We start from the raw sequence: 20639 nt of genomic DNA, 5'->3' as shown, positions 1-20639 counted from the left end.
ATGTACAGTAGCTTGTAGCTTGAAACTTGTGTTAAAATTCAGTCATCAAGGCAAAAGTTTGCCAAATGTTGTACTTCCATCTACACAACAGATTCTAGTATTCTAGTTAGGCTGTAGCTTTTGATCACCACGTGGGTAGTTGGTTTAGCTGGGGCCAGGAATTAAACCTGTGACCTTCTGTTCTCCAGACGGCATCTCTACCCACTTGGCTATGGCAACCCTGTTTAAGACTGCTGATAAGTATAAAGGTTTGCCCTCTGTCAAGAAACTGAGAAATATGCGACAATACTGAAATTAAATACGGTCAAAATGCCATTTCATGTTCAAAAGTCAACATGCATTAATTAACGAGGTCATGATTTCTTTGCGGCAATTTAAATTAAGCCTGGATAAGTCAGGTTTCGAACCAGGGACCATAAAACTGACAGGTCCCTGTGTAGAACGTGTAGAACGTTTCATTACATTACATTACATTACATTACAGTCATTTAGCAGACGCTTTTATCCAAAGCGACTTACAATAAGTGTATTCAACATAGGTAGGGAACGAAAACTACTAATCACCAGAAGTCTTTAGTGCATTTTCTGCAAAAACAAGCAACCAAGAGTATACCTAGCGCTAAGGTAAAAGTGCAATATATCAGCTACCTATTTCCTTAAACAGATGAGACAAAATAGCTAAATCAAATGAGCATGAGCTAAAACAAATAAGTGTATCGACTAAACAAGATCCAATAAACAATACAACAATAGAAAACAAGCGTTCGTATAACTAGTTAACAACAAGTAGGTCAGGCAGAGAGGAAGGGTAGTGTTTCCTGAAGAGGTGGGTTTTCAGCCTGCGGCGAAATATGGGCAGTGACTCTGCTGTCCTAACATTCCTAACATTCCTAACATTCCTAACATTCACACAGATTGCTCAAAATGGCAGAAGATCTAAGGGTCAGAGGCAAGGTTTCCGTGCTGGTATATAACGGCCATTGACCGATAGCACATTTAATTGACCGTTAAATTTAATAAAAACATGCTATATTATATTATCATTATCATTATTATTTGATTATTATTATCAGATTATTGCCTGGAATATGGATTATTTAATGATCTATCCTGATGAGTTATTGGATTACTTTTGTTCGTATGGATTGGCTTGGAGAACGTGGAGACGCAAATGGATGCGTGCGTGTACAATAAGTAGCCTACAATATTGAGCGTCACGGAGATGCCACTGAATTTCATTTCTGTTCTATTTAATTGTATTTGAACCATAGCTCATTGACTGCAGCAGTCAAACAAACAGCTGACTTCCCCCACGGACTGCGACTTCTACACTACTCTCTGTGTGAGCATATAATCTGTCCTAAGTGATATACATGGTCAATGCTAATTTAACCAGTCAGCGTTACGGTACTGTCACTTAGTGTAGCCTGTTTATATTTATCTCCATTTAGGGAGAGCATCTTTGTGTATAAGAGGTGTTCAAGATACCACTTCAGGAGGGCTTTTGCCCTGCTGGGGCCCGAGGTCTGGCCAGGACCTGAACTTCTTCTGGGGGCAATTATAATGTATTAAGGCATGTAAGGCTTATTAGCCGGGGATCATTTTAACCACTTAAAACGTATACATTCTTGACCGGAGTCCTCCAGGGGTCTATACAAGGCCCCCTCCTTTTTTTTATCTCTAAACTTAACATCTTTGGTTTGCAACAAGCTCACCACATGTTGCAACGTGATGCATTGTGAGCTTGCAGATAGGCTATTTTCACCCCAGAATATAGGGATTCTAGAGTTCATGTGGTTAAGATGTTCTGCTTTTCAAAGCATCTAAGTGGCAGCAACTTAATGCATTTAGGCATGTAGACATAGTCAAGATGATCTGCTGCAGTTCAAACCAACAGTGGTGGAAAAAGTGCTCAAATGTTTTACTTAAAGGGCAAGACCACTTTGGTAGAGGTGTGGGTTGTGTAGTTACCTTGCCATGATGTAACTCCAAAGGTGGACAAGAAATCAAAAATAATTGCTCCATTGATTAGAAATTGATAATTCAAAATATGCTCCTCATTGACTTACATTGTAAGGTAAAACAGCTCTCAAAGTCACTCTTTTACCCCATAAACGAATGCAAACAAAGTTGATTCAGACAATATAGAACATCACCAAACCCAGTACTGTTTATTTTTTTAATAAAAATGTCAACTTCCTGTTGATTTTACCATTTTTATTAAGAAGAAAACCCGGACTGGATCCGCGGATCCGGATTCGGATCTTCAAATAGTAAAATCAACAGGAAGTTAAATTTTTTATTAAAAAAACAAACAGTACTGGGTTTGATGATGTTCTATATTGTCTGAATCAGCTTCGTTTGTGTTTGTTTACTTGCTAAAAGAGTGACTTTGAGAGCTGTTTTACTGTACAATGTAAGTCAATGAGGAGCATATTTTGAATTATCAATTTCTAATCAATGGAGCAATTAATTTTGATTTCTTGTCCACCTTTGGAGTTACATCATGGCAAGGTAACTACACAACCCAAACCTCTACCAAAGTGGTCTTACCCTTTAAGCAAAAGTATCAATACTGCTTTATAGAAATACTCTGTTACAAGTAAAAGTCCGGAATTCAAAATGTACTTGAGTAAAAGTACAAAAGTACATTATGCAGAATGTCCCATTTCACAAGTTTTCAAATGTATACATTATTTTGAAAATAGCAGATCTACAAGCTCACAATGTGACGCATTGTGAGCTTGTAGATCGGCTTTTTTCAAATGGCCGAAATGTATATATATATATATATATATATTATGTATATATATGTGCATTCATAACTCCCACTATATATATATGTATATATATATATACATATATATATAGTGGGAGTTATGAATGCAGATATTTCTGATGTCAACTCCTCATTTGCCAAACACTTAAAGCAGTTCTGCTCTGACAGTGGCTTGATTATCTCTAGTAAGCTGTTGTTGCCTGATGACAGCTACAGTTACATCAGTGAGGCGTGGCACACAACCTCTTGGTTGGATCACTATTATGTTCAGCTGATGCACATGATGCTATACAGAATATGAGCATTTGTTATGAGTTTGCCATTACAGATCATGTACCTTTTTCTTTTTCTATAAATATCGGTTGCCTGTGGACAGTAACATGAGTGATGGCAGGATTGACTGGTCTAACTTAAGTGAGGAGGACATTAGTGAGTACCATCTTCAGTCTAACACCTTGTTGAGTAGCATTGAACTGCCAAGAGATGCTGCTGTGTGCAGTGATGTAAACTGTAAGAATCCTCAACATAGCATTGAGCTATGTACAATGTATGACTGCATTGTAGAGTCCCTCCTTATGTCCAGCAGGCCTCTGTATAAACACAGGACCAAGATGTACAAGGTTAAGCCAGGGTGGAATGAGTATGTGGGTGAACTGCATGCTGAGGCAAGAAGGGCTTTCAAAGTCTGGGTTGAGTCAGGCAGACAAAAACATGGTCCTTTATTTGAACAAAAAAAAGCTCCGGGTTTCATTAAAAGAAACAAAAATACCATGAGGGCTGACTCTCTGGCAAATAAGTTACAAAACCATGACACAAATGACTTCTGGAAAGAAATCAAAGTACTGAATAACTGTAAAACATCTTTACCAACAAATATTGATGGTGTAACTGGCCCAGAGGAGATTGCTCAGTTGTGGGAGAAACATTATTATGAGCTGTTCAATTGCGTGCAAAGCAACTCCTTCGTAGTGGGAAACATTGTTAATAATGATGAGGCTGTGACTATCCCCTCACTAGAAGTTTATGATGCAGTCAGGATGCTGAAAGACAATAAAGCGTGTGGTATGGACAAGATATCTGCTGAGCATTTAAAGTATGCAGGCAGAAAACTGTGTCCCTTACTTGCTATCTGTTTCACTGGGTTTTTAATTCATGGTGTTTTACCAAAGTCCCTTTTATCTGTTTTATTAGTGCCTATCATTTTTATTATATTATTTTGTATTGATTTTTTATAAGACAAGACACAACAAGACAAACAAACACCAGACTATAATGTGTAAGCATGAGTAATTAACCTAATCTAATCTTAATGAGGTAATGTATAGGCAGAGTGCCTATCATTAAAGACAAATCTGGGAAATTGAATAGCTCAGATAACTATACCGACCAATAGCCCTGGCCAGTATTTTATCTAAGGTCTTAGAGAGAACTATACTGAACAAATTGGAGAGGTTTATCCTGACCTCTGACAACCAGTTCGGCTTTAATTTATATATGGATGACCTATCTAAGCAGCTGAGCAGCTGTGATACAGGGTGTCGGGTTGGTAACAAAATAATCAACCACCTGATGTACGCATATGATTTGGTAATCCTCTGTCCATATAGTGCTGGCCTTCAACAGTTACTGCAGGTCTGCTCTCAATATGGCTCAGACTGTGACATCTATTATTACATTGGAGAGAAGTCCGTCCTCATTTTTCCTGTGTCATTGTTTCGCACTAAACACAACAACAACATATCACATGTCACTAACAACACAAGCTACAACGTGCGCAATTAATTTACGGGTGGCGTAGGCTACTTTTCATTGCTCACCACACATTTGCCTCCTCGGAGCATAATTAATTGCGGCCAGCACAAACTCACAACATTACGGGTCGACCATGTTATTCTCCAACGTCAGCACCGACCACCGCCGAGTGCAACCGAAACACTGCGAGCCGGACAACATTACGGGAACACCATTTTGTTCCCTTTAGCGTGAGCACCGCCACCGACCACCGCCGAGCGAAACCGAAAGCAACACCACGCAGTCGCTTTTGAAATCTCCCCACAACAACAACACACGCGACGCGACCACTTCGCTTCAACCCCCGCCGTTGCTTTCACTTTGCTCATGTCTCTCTATCACACCACACTCACGCTAATATGTTATGCACATCCCACACAAAACATTAAAACACGCCAGTGTCTCAACGCAGCCGCTCGGCAGTCTGGGTTGCCACGTTGGGGGCAGATAAGCAGACAGGTCAGTGTTGCCAGATGTGCGCAAGAAACAAGCAACCACCTTCATGAAAAAAAAAAAACAGCCGAACGGGTCCGCGATGTTTCACGAGGGTCCCAAGACTCCCAGGGGGACTTTCTTTTTTTTAAACTTTTTTTTGGGAAATTTTTATCCCACGATTTTGATACCCCAAAATAAGCGAGCCCTCGCTAGAGCCCCGTGCGCGGCTAGCGGACGGGCGCCCGGACCTCTAGTAATTTACAATGCAAAGAAGAGTAATATCATGATTATAAGAAGTAGAGAAGACAGTAAACTGTCATTTCCTGTCTTTCTTCTGTCTGGAACTGCCCTTAAGGTTTGTGATGAGGTCAAGTACTTAGGCCATTATTTGACAAATGACCTATCTGATGATAGGGACATCTACAGACAACGTAGAATGTTATATGCACAAGCCAACATGATTGTTCCTAAGTTTAGTATGTGTTCAGCTTCTGTGAAGTCCACACTATTTAAAGCTTTTTGTACACCTATGTATACTGCCCACTTGTGGCGGCGCTACAGAAAGGGCAGTATGCAGAAACTCAATGTAGCTTATAATGATGGCATGAGACTGCTGCTTAAAGTGCCACGATGCAGCAGTGCAAGCAAGATGTTCGTCAGTATCGGTGTACCCACCTGTTCCGCTGTGCTGCGGAACTTCATGTACAAATGTATGTGTAGGCTGTCTGATTCTGCCAACAGCATAATTTTAATCCTGAAGAACCCTTTATTTAGCTCGGTCAGGTTTGTTTCTAAACTGTGGAACCATTGGCGTGTAAGCCTGTATATGAATTTGTGATTTTAATGTGGACTATGTCCGCCTCTGTTGTTTTGTATTGTATGTTATTTTATGAGCTATGGACCATGTGTCCTTAATAAAGTTTGATTGATTGATTTTATATAGGGCTGAAGTGGGTAATGTATGTTTTGTAATGATAAATCAAAATCTACAAAGTAACTAGTAACTAAAGTTTTCAAATAATTGTAGTGGAGTAAAAGTACAATATTTGCCTCTGAGATGTAGTGGAGTAGAAGTAAAAGTACTACAAATTGGAAATACTCCAGTAAAGTAAAAATCACACCCAGTGTGAAGTGGGCGGTGTGGTCACAGTGGTCATCACAGTGATGGAAGTTCACTTAAAGTAATATTGTGGACCAACCATTGTACACCCCTAACTTAAAAAAAACCATAAATGTGTTTTTTTTGTATGTGTTGTCCTATTTATAGGGCTATGCACATGTGTCATGTTTCACTAGCCAATCACAGTCCTGAATAGACTGTGATTGGCCAATCACAGTGCAGGGTTAGGGGGGTACACTGGTGGCCAATCACAGCGCAGGGTTGGGGGGGTGCAATGTCCAAACCTCACATATATGGGCGGTTTCACCGCCCAAAAATAGCCTACCTCAAAATTGTACTTAAGTACAGTACTTGAGTCCATGTACTTAGTTACTTTACACCACTGCAAACGGGACCGTACCTATGTTCCCCGGGTTCTATGTTCCCCGGGTCCTATGTTCCCCGTTTCCTAGGGAGAGCGGGGAATATAGGACCTAACCTAAACCTAACCCTAACCATAACCTTAGTGGGGAACATAGAACCCGGGGAACATAGGTATGACCCCCTGCAAACCAATCATCAGAATGGGGAAGCCAGGTGATTTAAATTGGTTGTTGGTGCCAAATAGGCTGGTGTGGGCATTTCAGAAACTGCTGATCTACGCACAGCCTGTGTTGCTTGGTTGGTGGGGCACAGGCTTCCTCTGGGGTTTCCCCCTGGCCTCAGTGTGCTCTGTTAAAATGTCATGTAACACCTAGACCTGAAGCTATCACAGCAGTTTTTGTGTTAAAGACTCTAGTCTACGTGATATGATATATAGCCTACTGACATAATAATGACATTCTCAAACGCTCGTGATTTCACTTGCTTCTCATACTGTATGTTAACCACATGAACCCTATAGCGTCCTTATTCAGGGCGTTGTGTAATAGGTGAACATTCAACAAAAATAGCCGATATAGGTAGAACGCAGCACATACTGTAGCTCCGTGCACATCCAACACACACAAAGGCAATGTATGCAAGTACATAGACACACATGTGAAGTCTGCATATAAATACTGTGAGGAGAAAGAAACCGTCCCTTCTTCTTCTTCTTGCTCTTCTGTTCTGTTCCGGCCACACCATGTAGCAGCAAGGCTGACTCCTGTGCTCTGTACTCTGTTTTTGTCCAATAAATCGACTTGAGGAACATTACTGGTCTGGACCTTTCTACTTCATTTCAACTATATTGTCACGCTTGTGCAAAATACACAACACTGGGCTGAAACTTTATCTCAGTAAATGACATGGACTCCATATTTGGGCATGACTGACATCATAGTGACAACATAATGATGACATGAGCTTTGAATCAGCTCAGCTTAAAACCGGACTGCACAGTGTGAATGGCACACATGGAGAGAGACCTAGAGGAAGCCTTCAGCACCTACAAGAGGAGATCCATACACTTGATATTCAGCTGGTAATTGCCCTGTAGCCAATCCTGGATAGTAAGGTCACACATCATTAGTTACATTCTTGGACCATTGCAGCCCATGCATACGGCAGCTTTAACGATGAACCCACTGTTCCTGACAACGAGCCAGCAGCAAGGATACTCAGAAGAAGAAAGACCTTACAGTAGTCAACAGTCTACCAAGACTTTAACGCAATCGGAAGTAAAGAGACGTCGTCTGACTGACACAGGGAAGAAAACTCACATCTGTAAACAGTGTGACAAGAGTTTCAGTGAGTTAGGTCATCTGAAGACACACCAGCGTGTCCACACTGGAGAAAAACCTTTCTATTGTAAACAGTGTGACAAGAGTTTCAGTGAGTTAGGTAACCTGAAGACACACCAGCGTGTCCACACTGGAGAAAAACCTTTCTATTGTAAACAGTGTGACAAGAGTTTCAGTGAGTTACGTAACCTGAAGAGACACCAGCGTATTCACACTGGAGAAAAACCTTTCCACTGTAAACAGTGTGACAAGAGTTTCTCTCAGTTAGATAGCCTTGAAAAACACCAGCGTGTCCACACTGGAGAAAAACCTTTCCACTGTAAACAGTGTGACAAGAGTTTCACTCAGTTAGGTAGCCTTAAAATACACCAGCGTGTCCACACTGGAGAAAAACCTTTCTACTGTAAACAATGTGACAAGAGTTTCAGTCTGTTAGGTAGCCTGAAGACACACCAGCTTATCCACACTGGAGAAAAACCTTTCCACTGTAAACGATGTAACAAGAGTTTCACTGAGTTAGGTAGTTTGAACATACACCAGCGTATCCACACTGGAGAAAAACCTTTCTACTGTAAACAATGTGACAAGAGTTTCAGTCTGTTAGGTAACCTGGAGAATCATCAGCGTATTCACACTGGAGAAAAACCTTTCTACTGTAAACAGTGTGACAAGAGTTTCACTCAGTTTGGTCACCTGCAAAGTCACCAGCGTGTTCACACTGGAGAAAAACCTTTCTACTGTAAACAATGTGACAAGAGTTTCAGTCGGTTAGGTCACCTGAAGACACACCAGCTTATCCACACTGGAGAAAAACCTTTTCACTGTAAACAGTGTGACAAGAGCTTCACTGAGTTAGGTAGTTTGAACAGACACCAGCGTGTTCACACTGGAGAAAAACCTTTCTACTGTAAATAGTGTGACAAGAGTTTCAGAGAGTTAGGTCACCTGCAAAGTCACCAGCGTGTTCACACTGGAGAAAAACCTTTCTTCTGTAAACAGTGTGACAAAAGTTTCAGTATGTTAGGTAGCCTGAAGAGCCACCAGCATATTCACACTGGAGAAAAACCTTTCCACTGTAAACAGTGTGACAAGAGTTTCACTCAGTTAGGTAGCCTTAAAAAACACCAGCATATCCACGCTATAGAAAAACCTTAGACTAACCGTGGACAGACAGAAACAGAGATCTCCATATATGGGCACAAAGGTCAGCCAGACGAGTACAACGGGGTGTCTGACAAAGTTCCCTACACTATGACTCGGACATAAAGAAGTGCTGTTGTAGAGAATTATGTGGGACATGGTTATTATTAAAAAATAATAGTCAGTGGTGTCAAATACCATGTTGAAAACCTGGTCGTCACAGTCACAGCACCAGTCCTGCAGTAGATGTCAGCCGGGCGATGATCTCTCCGCTAGTGTTGATTTCGTCAGCTATTTTTTAGTCTTAGTCCAGTTTTAGTCCAGTTTCAATGACGGTTGTTAGTTTTTTTTTTGTCAAACTCATCCATTTTTTATTTAGTCTAGTTTTAGTCGACTAAAAGTCGAGCATTTTAGTCTTTATCTTAGTCCAAGAAAACATATTTTTATTTGTCTAGTTTTAGTCGACAAAAACTGTTGACATTTTAGTCAAGTTTTAGTCATGACAATTATATTAGCCCTTTACTTTTTTTGTCAGCAGATAATATAGAACATTTCCATCTAATCTAAAAGTATTTCACATAGCATTTCCTCTCATCCTTTTGATGAAAAACGCAATTTTAAGGAATACATCCAGACATGGAACATGTTCTGATTGAACTTGTATATTTATTTTAAACTATAACAATTCACAGACACACCAATGCTTGCATTAAAATAAATAAAATGCATCTCAGATGAAAAAATGAATAAAATAAAATAAAATAAAGTGCCTCATGGACTTAACCACTTGAAGTTGAACCCAGCATCTATATTCTAAGGGGAAAACATAAGCCATAGAGCTTGTAGATCGGCTATTTCTGGCAAAGAGATTTGGAGAAGAAGGAAAAAGCAGTCCAACTAGTACAGACAGAGCCAGGTCAAGTTTACCAGTAAGTGGTTCTCATTGAGAATGAAAAAGGTGACAGATACCAGGGTAAATATAAACTACTCACAAATCATTCACTAGTAGTAGTGTGATTGATTGATTGATTGAATACTGTATTTAGAAGTTTGCAGAAACAACTCTTTTTTTTCTCTCTGATCTTTTCTTTTTCATTCTTTTTTTTCTCTTCTAGTTTTAAGGGGTGGACAGGTGGTTGGGAAGGTAGGGAGAGGGTACTTAAAAGCAGGGGGATAGCAGAAGGGGATGTTTTAAAAAATCAAAAACCCACAAGAAAGCACTGACCTTGAAACCGCTGGTAAACATACCGGTAAATGTAACTATGCGATGTCATGTACTATGTATTCATATATTGTGGAATAAAATTTTAATATAACAAAAAAAAAAAAAAAAAAAGTTTGCAGAAACAAAGCACATGTGAGCGGGTACAGTGCTTTAGGCAGCAAGGGGGCATTTTTCATTTTTCATTTTATTACAGATTGTTGAAGTACAGAATATAAGCTTTCATATGATGTATCATTCATTGAAATTGGAACACATTTGAAGAAGATGTGATCATTTGAATCTTGTCATCTTTAATAGTCTAAACTGAGATAATCCCTTGTAAAGAATTTCCACTTTCTAGCACCTCTCAGCTCCAGGTAATGGGCGTGAACAATGGGTAATTTATTCAACCTAGCCACTCCTCTAACCACTCCCCCATTTTCGGATTTTTACTGTGGAAAGCAACTAAGTACATTTACTCAAGTACTGTACTTAAGTACATTTTTTTAGGTATTTTATACATAGGCTATTTGAAAATAGCCGCTCTACAAGCTCACAATGCGCATTGCAACGTGTTGTGAGCTTGTAGATCAGCTATTTTCAAACATTTGAGTACTTTTACTTTAGGTACTTTAAGTATATTTTGATGCCAATACTTTTGTACTTTTACTTTGCTTGAACGTAACATTTTGAGCACAGGCCTTTTACTTTCTATATTGTGGTGTTGCTACCACCAAGTGCTTCTTCCACCACTAAATTTGACCCACTGGTAGTCGACTATAGTCGAGGTTTACCTACTAATGATAAAGACACGCACAAGCTAGGTCCTGGATTAACTCCAACCTGGTGTTTGCACTCTCCATTTACAACCCGTACATCTACAGAAACGTTCAGATTTCAAATATAAAGTCCTTACCTCATGACAACGGATGTTACCATTCACTTCGGGTGGGTCTAAGTACCCGTATCTTCCATATTGTTCAATAAAAAGCATTTTAATCCGATCGGCGGCCATTTTCTCATAGAGTTATAACGTATCAGGAGTGCAATACCCCCCCAACCGATACGGCCGCGTAGTTGAAAAAAAAAACGGAGATGGCCATCAATCGGATCAAAATGCTTTTTATTTAACAATACGGAAGATACAGGTACTTATGAGGGCCCGTACATAATTATAACACCCGTGGTCATGAGATAAGAACTTTATATTTGAAATCTGAACGTTTATGTAGATGTACGAGTTGTAAATGGAGAAATGCAAACACCAGGTGTACGTTCTGACATGACGCTTGGCGACGAGCTAACAATGCTAAAGCTCCTAGCCTCGTTACTCCACTGTTGTTTTGGCCACATCTTCAGTGAAATACTTCCATACGAACGTCGAGCGGCCTGTTGTTTAGCTGGGGCTGACCTCACCTAGCTGCTGTGTTCGCTACAATCTTATATTGTTTATACAACTAGATTCTGTCCCGAAAAAGACTAACGCAATACTGGCCGCTTCCTAGCCCTGGTCCAGAGCGTTAGTGAGATAATTTTTATTTACTCCACTGCGCCCTCTACAGATCTGGACAATTTGAACTTATCATTAACCAAATCTGTAGAGGGCACTGTGGAGTAAATAAAAATAATTTCCGTCTTGCGGACATTTTCTGCCCAAAAAGTGTATTTTACAGAGTAGCTGGGGTGCTGAGAGGCTTCCCACCTCCGAGAATAGACTTTCAACAACACAAAACAGCCTTTGTTTCAGTGAGTAGCGAAATGGTTTTGTTTATTTTCACTACTCTTGAGTCTTCCAGGGCGTTAGAGGGAACTCACTAACGCTCTGGACCAGGGTCCACCGTGGTGAAGTTAGTTTCAGCCTCAGGTTGAATATTCACCCAGTGGATATTACTCCAGTAAAGTAAAATACCTCAAAATTGTACTTAAGTACAGTACTTGAGTAAATGTACTTAGTAACTTTACACCACCACAGAGAGGAGCGAAACTGATGGGCGGGGATTAGGCTTGTAACCGGAGTACAATGCCTAGCTATGACCAATCGAAACCTCTCGGGTTAGCAACTCTCTACCAAACTCTCCGCCCACAGGACTCACAAACAGGCACACAGACTAGCAGAATAGGAGCCTACTTTACTATACAAATTTAACCATTTAATGACGTTAAAACGGATATCTGTTGGGATTGAAAGCTTGCTCGACATTCGAACTGTGTTAATATGGAAAAAAACGAAAATCAGCCAAAAAAAAAAAGAAGTTATTTTGCTTAGTTTCTACCGTTTCTCATCTCGCGAGTTGATGCCCGAAACACCAGGCCTGCTCACACATGATAGTACAGTTCCAAAAGGTCAGCTAAAAATAATTTAAAAAAATATATATAAAAAAATGGCTTGTTTGTGTCCTAATGTTATTTTGGAAACTGTGAATGTGTCACCTAAAGATAATTTGTTTGCATCCATGTATAGCTGCCCACGTGTTTTGTGCACAGTCTGCACACTTGGTTGTTTACAAGTTACTATAGTTCGCTTGCTGCTACTAGATCTATAGCAGCAAGCTACATATTACATGACGGTCATATCATGACAGTCATGACGAAACTTCAACCTGTTTTTTGCACTTTCTCCATTTACAGCCCTACATAAACAGTATTTACAGTACATCTACATAAACGTTCGGATTTCAAATATAAAGTGCTTATTCCGTGGCCACGGATGTTACAATTTACTTCGGGTGGGTATAAGTACCCATATCTTCTGTATTGTTCAATAAAAAGCATTTTAATCCGATTGGCGGTCATTTTCTCATAGAGTTATAGTGTATCAGAGTGCAATTACACCTCCCAACCGATAGGGTCACGTAGTTGAAAGCATGGAGAAAATACGGAGAAAATGGCCACCGATCGGATTAAAATGTTTTTATTGAACAATACGGAAAATATAGGTACTTATGGGTTACCCGAACAGAATTGTAACATCCCTGGCCATGAGGTAAGCACTTTATATTTGAAATCTGAACGTGAACGGGCTGTAAATGGAGAAAGTGCAAACCAGGTGTAAGTTTATTGCTACATGCTAAGAAGCTAACGTAAATTCGTCAGCAGTAGTTTGTCTCGTCCTCGTCCTTTGAAAAATGTGCGTTGACGAACATATTTTGTTTCGTTTTCGTTAACGAAATCAACACTCCTCTCCACACGCCTCGTCTTTCCTCTTTGTATATGCTGGCACACCAAGCAGTTTGAGCTGCTCCGCATCTCCAACCACCACTGTCAAACGCTCCTCCAACTGGCGCACATTGCTGAACATCAGTGTCAACTTGCTGTCCCAGTGCAGGGTAGCCTGGTAAAGCACCTCCCTGCGGAAAATCTCATTTCCATTTGATTTCAGGAAGGAGTCTGGCATGAAGGCTTGTCAGGGCGTTTCTAGCGCATTACCAAAGAAAACGAGCCTATCAGCGTCGTCGCTCATTTGACAGCGAAAGTTGGCCAATCAGGTGGCGAGTTCGAGTGAGCCCGAATGGAGCCGAGTCCAGGCTGACTGCAGCCAACAAAAAACGAACGGCAGCCATTGATGGGCTCTGAGATGTAGTGGAGTAGAAGTAAAAGTATTGGAAATTGGAAATACTCAAGTAAAGTACAAATACCTCAACATTGTACAGTACTTAAGTAAATGTACTTAGTTACTTTCCACCACTGGATATAGATATATAGATAAAGATTTAGATTTGGGGGTCCTTGGCCCCAAAAAGTTTGAGAACTACCGGTTTAGAAGGCATTTGTAGAATTGGCCTGCAGGTCTTAATGGGTCAAAGCAGAGTTTGCAGGTATACAGTAGCCATTGTGTTTGTGCGTTGTCTTTACTTCTTACTTTCGGTTTTAAAACGCCCTCAAACTTATTTTTTGAGGCACGGAATTTACTTTTAAGATATTGTTTGGGTAGAATTTAGTTGTATAACTTCATATATGTGTTCAATTAATCATGAGCCTATTTAAAAAAATAAATCAGAGAACCGGCAGGGGCGGGCAGTGACACGCATGTATCCGAATAAGGCAACCTATTTTGGGCATGGCCGTCTCAAAGTCCTGTTGCGTCACATTAGTTTGGAGGTGGTAAAAATGCACTGGCTGAAGGGGAACACTGCTGATTGGCTGAAGGGGTTGTCAGTCAACGGTATTACTCCCGCCCAACTCCAGCCCACAGCCAAAATTGCAGAATGGGCGATCATGCCAGACTCACTCCTGAAATAAATGACAAATGAGATTTCCGGAGGGAGGGTTTACCAGGCTAAGTGCAGGGTGCACATTGGAGATGGTGTCCACTGCTTGTGGTGTTCTTCATTGACAGCCTCCAGCACTTGGCGGCGTGATCGATCTGCTGTCGCGTAGGATGCTGAAATATTTGCACAATTACCGCTCTTACCAACTCTGAACTTGCGTGCGAAGGCAGCCTGCTGCATCGGTGTGATCTTCAACAGTGTAGCCAGTGACACGAAACTCGGCCGGCTGAGGATGTAGGGTGGAATGCAGGCTGTGGTGCCAGTCTTCTGTATCGCTATGCTCATCAATTTCGCTCTCCAACATCGCCATTCTGGACTTCACTATCATTTCCTGCTGCTCCTTGGTAAAGCGTGCCTGCCGGGCAGCTCCCAAAACAGTTCAACTCATATGAAAATATCCTTAATAAAAGTACATCAACACAAAGAATAGAGAGTAGATTACCTCAATTGTCTTCAGGTAAAGGGGTGGAGTCTTTTGGCCTCACAGCAGTTTGCTTCGTTAGCATTAGAATTGTCCTCGATTTTCTCAGGTTAGCACTACCAAATAACCATTATGTTGAATGTTGAAATGAAAGTTGTAGCTAGAGTGCATTATGCACAATGTGTTGGTGATGGCAGTAATATTAAATTAGATAAAAACATGCATAGTATGCTGGTTACCCCCTTTTGCCATAAAAGCTGATGGCCGTTACACCTCTAAATCACCTCGTATTGCAAAGATATTTTGCATATGTTGTAACATTCTAACATCTAATTACTTATTTGACATATCATCTCCAATGACCTATCAGATGACAAGGACATCTATAGGCAGCAGCGTAAGCTGTATGCCCAAGCAAACATGCTGTGTGGCAAATTTAGCATATGTGCTCAGTATCTGTGAAGATCTCTCTGTTTAGATCCTTTTACACCACTGTATACTGCCCACCTTTTGGAGTCGCTACAGGCAAGGCAGCATCAGACGCCTTACAGTGGCCTTTAATGACTGCATGAGGCTGCTGCTGAGAGCTCCAAGAAGCTCCAGTGCAAGCCAGATGTTTGTTAGTGTTGGGGTACCCACCTGTGCTGCTGTGCTATACGTAACCTTGTGTATGGGTTTATGTGTAGAGCATCTGAGTCAGTACATGACATAATCGCTGTAATAACGGACCCCACACACAGTTCTGTCAGGTTCACCTCTAGACTGTGGAACCGTTGGCGCCACATGTCTGTATGTCAGAAACTGAACAATGTGGGCTATTTGCAGTATTTTTTATTTATTTTATTTTATTTTCTGTTTTTATTGTGTGGTGTTGTATTCTTGTGATATGGATCTTCCTAGGTCTGAAATAAAGATTGAATTGAATTGAATAACAACATGCATTGGAACACTTTTAAGTATTAGTATCAAAATGTACCAAAAGTAGAAAGTACTCATTATGCAGAATGTCCCATTTCACAAGTTTTCAAATGTATAAAATGTATACAAATATTTTGAAAATAGCAGATCTACAAGCTCACAATGCGTCGAGCTTGTAGATCTGCTATTTTCAAATGGCCAAAATGTATATATAGTCAGCGCTGTTAACAAAAAAATGTGGACACGGCTGACAAAAGCGCCAATTTTTTTCTACATGCTCTCCATCACCATAAGTTTCATTTTGGAAGGGGAGCCACGTCATCAAGATGGCAGAAGGTGGCCATCTTGGATTTCAAAGATGTCCACCATGTAATCTATAAGTGCCAATATCTCGGCTTCAAAGCCACTTAGAAGGTCAATCTTGGTGTCAAAATATACATTTTCTGGGTCAAGGAATGCAATAAAGCTATTGAGAATACCACTAGATGTTTATTTGTGCCAAGATCAAATAAATATGGTCATTCTAGCAACATATTTACATAATTATCAACTCGGTTAGCAGTCAGACACATGGAGCATGAAGTGAATTGACATTCAAATTATCTGTCACATTGACAACTGCAAAGATCTGTGCAATTCCAGTGTGCCTTCTTGCATGAGCACCTTGCACCACAACCACGTTTACAACTGCACTTGACCAGTTCATTGCAGGCTTTTGACGCCATCGGTAGAATGCTCCACACAGGAAGCCAGACCTGGTTGTTGTCATCCAATGTCCATCCCCATCCTTCTGGACTGGGTGTCGGCTGCTGGGCCAGTTCAGACGTGGACCAGATCCCAGACTGGTAGGCAACTCGCTTCACGTGTTGCAACAGTGAATCTTGCGTTGGTGGAATGTGTTCCATCGTTTTGTTCTTCTGGCAGAACAACTCTCGGCGTGCTTCATTGACAGATTCCAAATCACTTATCATACATGATGACTGTGAAACGCTCAAGAAGCTGAAAGTGTTGGGCATCTATGGTCACTGAAGTGTATGGATTTTCTGCCATGTAGTTGAAGGCCTGGGTGACCTCAGGGTAGGACTTCCACGCCACCCATGCTGACTTCTTCCCTTTCCCGCAGAATGCTGATGTTGTGTCACAGCCTGTGTAACAGTGGAAGATGGGAAGCGCTGTGGACTTGTCTTTGCCCAGAGCATGGCAGATGGTGTTTATATGAACATAGGTGTAGTTCTTGCCAGTGCCAAAAGCAACCCAGATGTCTGCAGCTGGATACTTGGTGAGCAGGGCATGGAACTTGCCGATGAGGATAACGACAACATCCGTATCCACAGTGCGTATCAAGCAGGTAGAACAGCCATGTTCCAGGGCATCAAGCAGGTGAATCACTATCCTGGTGTCGGCCTCTTCGTGGTTACATGGCAGCATGGAGTGGCTGGTGTCTGTGCCGACCACTGTGATGCCAGATGTGATGAAGACCAGCTTGCCCTCTGGCCAGGCGGTGGATGCAATCTTCCCAGAGGGGCAGTCAGAGAAGGCAGAGGTACCGGCAAGGGCTGGGCAAAAACGTAGTATAGAAAACAGAATAGAGGTCAGTACGGTTTTGAGATGCTTTTTTTTAATAGTTTTATTGCATTCCTTGTCCCAGAAAATGTATATTTTGACACCAAGATTGACCTTCTAAGTGGCTTTGAAGCTGAGATATTGGCTTTTATAGATATTGCATGGTGGCCATCTTTGTAATCCAAGATGGCCGCCATCTGCCATCTTGATCTTGTGGCTCCCCTTCCAAAATGAAACTTATGGTGATGGAGAACATGTAAAAAAAAAATGGCGCTTTTGTCAGCCGTGTCCACATTTTTCAAAAATCTGGTCTTAAGCATACAGACTAATAGGGCTGACGTGGTTAATGTATGTTTTGTAATAATAATCAAAATCTACAAAGTAACTAGTAACTAAAGTTTTCAAACAATTAAAGTAAAAGTACAATATTTGACTCTGAGATGTAGTGGAGTAGAAGTAAAAGTATTGGAAATTGGAAATACTCAAGTAAAGTACAAATACCTCAACATTGTACAGTACTTAAGTAAATGTACTTAGTTACTTTCCACCACTGGATATAGATATATAGATAAAGATTTAGATTTGGGGGTCCTTGGCCCCAAAAAGTTTGAGAACTACCGGTTTAGAAGGCATTTGTAGAATTGGCCTGCAGGTCTTAATGGGTCAAAGCAGAGTTTGCAGGTATACAGTACATGGATTATAACAGTGGCCTGGCTAATCTGAGACGCTCATATACGAGCAGAACTAAAGTTTTGGAAAGCAGAGCTTTCCCTTAATGTATTATTTACACATTTTCACGGAGCTAATTTGGGCTCGTTTGCATGTCATTGACCCCCTTGGCTCGCAGCCTGTGTGTGTCTGACAGTGTTGCCAGATTCTGTGAGCGAAACAAGCAGCCAGGTCTAGGAAAACCAGACCAAAAGAAGCGACTATGGGCCACGTGAGCATGTGGTATCTCTTCCACTGCCGACAACCCATATGTGGTATCTGAAAACCACAGACTTAAAGGTTCCTATTGCACTTTTGTAGTTGCCAACAACGCCATATTGTAGATAGTTTGTTGTTCCAGAGATGAGAATGAATGGTTGTAGAATGAATTGAGTCATCACTAGTCAGTGAGGTTTCTTTGCTTCCATTTATTGCATAGTACAGAGTCCCACAGCCAGCTCCACAGCCTAACGGCCTGGAGTGGCACACACACTACAAGCTTACATGTCATAGTCTTTATAGCATAGAGATCTAAAGAAGATGCATATGTGGGTGTGTGAGCTTTGGAAGGTGAGACCCCACCCACTGGCCCAGACATTTGCAAACTGTATAGGCCAGGGAGGGGGATGCCAAAACCTTCTGTCTCCCAGGTATACAACAAAGAGAATGTTAATTGTAACCCCCACACCCAGCTCAGACCAACAGGCACCTCTCTGTCTGTAGGCTACTTGTAAGCAAACATATGACTGAGATTTGTATATTATGATATGAAATATACTCCAAGCACTTTAACATATACATCAGCTATTTGAAAATAGCAGATCTACAAGCTCACAACGCGTCGCGATGCGACGCGTTGTGAGCTTGTAGATCAGCTATTTTCTAATAAAATATTGCGGGGACATTATAATAATTAGATCTGGCAACCTTGGTGTCTGACGCACTTCCTGACGTCACCTAAACCGTCTAGAGCCGAGGAGGCTGAATAAATCTACATCTGTGAACAGTGGTGTAAAGTAACTACTGTAAGTACATTTACTCAAGTACAGTTTTGAGATTTTTTTACATTTTTTTACACCTACTGGAGTATTTCCAATTTTCAGTACTTTTACTTTACTACTCCACTACGTCTCAGAGGCAAATATTGTACTTTTACTCCACTACCTTTATTTGAAAACTTTAGTTACCTTGTTACTTTGTAGATTTTGATTATTATTACAAAACATACAGTAACCATTTCAGTCCTATATGTATATATATATATATATATGTATATATTGTAACAGGCTCGGGCTGTGTCAGAGAGCGTTTGTGGGTGTAATGACATGCACAAACACAGGTTGTGGAATTCCCCACTGGCAAGTGGCCAGGGCATTTATTAAATAAAACTGTTGAGGAAAAAAACAACTAAAAGTCTCTGTCCCTCTCTGGGAAATAAACTAGTGCCCACTTAATTGCCAGCCCTTCTTTTTCCACCGTGGCATATGCCTTTTCCCGGGGGTCCAGTTTCCTGCTGATATAGAGTATGGGGTGCTCCTCACCTTGAAACTCCTGTGCAAGCACTGCCCCGACCCCCACCTTAGAGGCATCCGTCTGCACAACAAACTCCTTGCTGAAATCCGGGGTCATCAGGACTGGCTGTGTGCAGAGGGCCTCCTTCAGGCGTTGAAAGGACCTTTCTGTTTCCTCCGTCCAAGTCACCATGTGAGGCAGGGCCTTCTTCGTCAGGTCTGACAGGGGGGCAGCTATTGTGGAGTAATTAAAAATAAAGCGAGAATAATACGATGCAAGACCCAAGAAACCTTTTACCTGGGCCTTGTTCACTGGTCGGGGCCACTCTTGGATTGCCTGGACTCACATTCCCTCGTCCTATTGTGAAACCAAGGTACTCTGCGTCTTCCAGGCCCAGCTTACACTTTTTTGGGTTGGCTGTCAGGCCGGCTTGACGAAGGGCCTCCACCACTGCTCTGAGCCGTAGGAGATGGTCCTCCCAGGTCATGCTCTGTATGACCACATCATCCAAATACGCTGCGGCATACTCACGGTGGGGTTTCAGAACTCTGTCCATCAGTCTCTGGAATGTGGCAGGGGCCCCGTGCAGACCAAAAGGCAGAACGGTGTAGTGGTAGAGTCCCGAGGGCGCAGTGAACGCTGTCTTCTCCTTTGAGTCTGCTGCCAGGGGCACCTGCCAGTACCCTTTGGTGAGGTCCAGAGTGCTGATGTACCGGGCATCTCCGAGGCGGTCAATGAGTTCATCTACCCTGGGCATAGGATATGCATCAAACTTTGAAATGTCATTTAATTTCCTAAAATCATTGCAAAACCTTTTCGTGGAATCAGGCTTGGGTACCAGGACCACCGGGCTGGCCCACTCACTGAATGACTCCTCTATGACGCCCAACTTCAACATCTTCTGGACCTCCTCCTCAATAACAGCCCGTCTGGCTTCTGGGATTCTGTAGGGTCTATTTTTTACCTTTTTGCCGGGATCTGTCCAGATATGGTGTTTTATGGCCTTAGTGCGGCCTGGTTTAGAGGAGAAGACATCTGTGTTTTGTTGCACCAACTCTTTCATTTGTTCGGTCTGGG

The 20639-nt window shown here is 41.5% G+C and overlaps 1 protein-coding gene across 1 annotated transcript in view; it reads left to right on the top strand.

Moving 5' to 3' along the window:
- LOC308074820 (uncharacterized protein) overlaps positions 1 to 20639 on the top strand; it is a gene marked incomplete at its 3' end in the record, with an annotated part of 383670 nt that overhangs the window by 150830 nt on the left and 212201 nt on the right. The gene's annotated exons all lie outside the window — the stretch shown is intronic.

This window comes from Gymnoscopelus braueri (genome assembly GCF_963280865.1).
Source record: "Gymnoscopelus braueri genome assembly, chromosome: 19".
Classification (NCBI taxonomy): Eukaryota; Metazoa; Chordata; class Actinopteri; order Myctophiformes; family Myctophidae; genus Gymnoscopelus; species Gymnoscopelus braueri.
This window is presented reverse-complemented; position numbering and strand designations above follow the sequence as displayed.